A 3041-nucleotide genomic window follows, 5' to 3' on the forward strand; every position below is an offset into this window, starting at 1 on the left:
CTATTTATGTTAACCATTGCGATAATAAATACACACGTTTATGGAAAATACCAGAGACTGCTTGAGGAACGTAGACATTTCTTATATGATTATAATCGTGTATTTATTTGGTTTAATGTTTTATCTCTCTTCCCTGAGCCTTTGTTGATACCGAATGCATACGCATATCTTTCACAGATTCACACACTCCGGTTAACTCCTGTTTTCCTCTCATGAGCTCCCTCTGTTGCCCTGGCTGTAAGGATCAGGATAGACAGGAGAGATCGCTCAAACGTCCTCTGATCGCAATCATCGCATAATTTAGAGGAAGATAATAGAAATGCTCAGAAAAGTGACGTAAACATAGGGTATGTTATCAATATATTTATAAATGTGTAAGCCTTTGGACTTAAAAACCGTAATGGAGTTGTTTTGTGCATTCTTGTGATCGTAAATAAATGGAAGCAGGTGCAACTGAATAGGTATGTGTTTTCTTTTTATGTCAATATAAATATCAGTTAGATTTAGCATGATTGATGTGCACTCCTGACATAAATTAATAAATTACTGTTACTTCGTAAGTTTAGATCGTTAAATCTTGAATGACTGTCAACTGTTGAATGAATGAGTGTCACGTCCAGCTTGTTTACTTCGAACCGGAAGACGCGCCCACTTTTGACGCAAGGCCTCATGGGGCGTAGGAAACTTGTGGATAGCCTATATAGACCTTATATAGCCCCGCCCCTTTTCAGCGCTGCGCTCGTTGTCTTTTGTCTTCCGGTTTGTATTTCCACAGCTATCTTACGTATTTATAAATGAACTGCTCGTTTTAAAATCTTCCCGTCCTACTGACATTTGTTAAGACATCTGCTTTAAACATAACAATGCTCATGATAACTTTCATTAACTCTCCAACAAGTAAATCCACTTCACCAGCTAAATATTCTTTGACAGTGATGCCATAGAAATATACAGAGCTACCGCAAAAACGGAAGTTCAAAGACAATATTATAAAGATAGCGGCGCGCTTGTTCCTCTGGCGCATAAGGTCTATAGTAGGCTAGATGCGTTCACGACATGTCAAAAGTACCGTAATTACGAGATTCTGACTTGTAAAAAATGTCCGACTTGTAGGCTATCACATGACCTGCAAAATTCATTTTGGCATTGATAGCGTTGCCATCAAACAGCTCCAATTAGAACATCACAGATTGTATCATCTCATAATTACGATAATTATGGCGACATGGCGTGACATAGTTTTTACCTGTCAGGTAGAAGCAAAACAAGCACGGCATTTGTTTCGAAGCACGTGGAAGATCTCAGCACTCTCCATCGATGACAAAGTTAAAAAATAGTCTTGTCTTGTTCCTTTTTGGTCTCTTTATTTTCCTCGGTTTTTATTATTACTTTCACAACGTTTTCCTGCCGTTGATGATTAATCGTTTGATAAAATGTCACCTTCTGGCTTCTCTGCCTGCCGCTTATAAGTGAACGCTAATGCTTTTGATTGGCTAAAATATGATAGCTTTTAATGCATAATCAATAAAAATCGCTTAAATTTAGCCTACTTAATTAAATTAATCATGTTTTAAGGATGTTTAAACATCAAGACATCAAGACAAAATAAATATTTATTTATTTGCTTGCAGTGTAAATTTCCATTAGGCCTATTAATCTGTCTCTTTTTCGTATATGCATATTACATGGGCTGCTTTACTTTACTGACAAAAATAAATTATTTCCCAGAAAGTGTGTAGTTGATTCTGAATTTATGAATAATTTTGTAGTAATTTTCAATTTGTTCACTAGCAGGTGACATCAAAAACAGTTAAAGTGGTTTTTGCCTCTATGTGCATAAACCTTGCACGTGAGTGAAATACCTCAGATTCTCCTCTCATCTGACAGTGATTAAAAACATATCATGCTCTTACGTAAGGCCCAGACAAAACCCAAGCCTTGAGGCTGCTACCACCTGCATTTTACATAATCCTCCATCCCATCTCTCTCGAATCATGACGACAATGGGTAATTGCGCTCTGGATAGATTTTCACCTCAACCGAACCAGCACGTAATTCTTTACGTTATTGACAGCCATCACCTTGTAAACCCCACAGTGCTCTATTATTTAATTAGATTAAGGGTTGTACATTTGTTCTGATCTGATGCTGATTATCACAAATGTGGGCTTTTGGGAGAAGTAACCATATTGACGTTGGAAACGTTCTTAGTACACGGTGTGACTTTCCACTCGTGTTATTGCATGTAAAGTGTCTGTTAAAGATTTTAGCAGTTGAATTGGCGTGTCCTGGTCAAAGGTTCAAAGTCAAAACTATGAACATCGTCTGTAAGTTCAGGTTTTCAGAGCCAAAAAAAAAAATTTTCCTCATAGTAAACAGACAACACAATGCAAGACAACAAAAATACAACACATGCAAATGAAGTCTATTTCACAAACAGATGCGCACTGAGAAAGCAAACACGTCAGTGTTACGAGGGGAAACTAAAGCCAGGATGGAAAATGATAAGTACTCATTTATCTTCTTTAACAGACTTTGGAGCTTCCCACTTCAAACAGAGCACATACTGATTTAAACCCTTTCATGAATCTTTCTGCACACCTCTCAGACCTTCATGGCATATCCTACTCTAATGTTCCTTTGAGCTTTTGCATGTGCTTGTGCTAAATTCACCATGCAATCTGCTAAATCTGCCATAAAAACACAGTGAACCGTTCACATTATTATTACTGCCATAAGTGAGCATCTGAAGTCACTAACCTTACACTGATGGGCAGTAAAACTGACACTGTTATGATTTGTCATCACAAATGACACAAACACTTCAGCTTCAGCTTCGATCATCTGGGAAATTTCGATAGTGTGTGGTAAGGAGACTGCAACATCCCACCTTCTCCCGTTTGCCACAAAGTTCCCTTATACGTCATCGTTTTGATTAGTGGTCTGATTCTCTAAGTACTTCCTGACATGCATTAGAGTGAATGACTGCTGCAGAAATGTGGTTAAGATGAGTCAATAAAAGTTTTCAGTTTAGGCCAGAG

Source organism: Ctenopharyngodon idella, chromosome 5, assembly GCF_019924925.1.
Source record: "Ctenopharyngodon idella isolate HZGC_01 chromosome 5, HZGC01, whole genome shotgun sequence".
Taxonomy (NCBI): domain Eukaryota; kingdom Metazoa; phylum Chordata; class Actinopteri; order Cypriniformes; family Xenocyprididae; genus Ctenopharyngodon; species Ctenopharyngodon idella.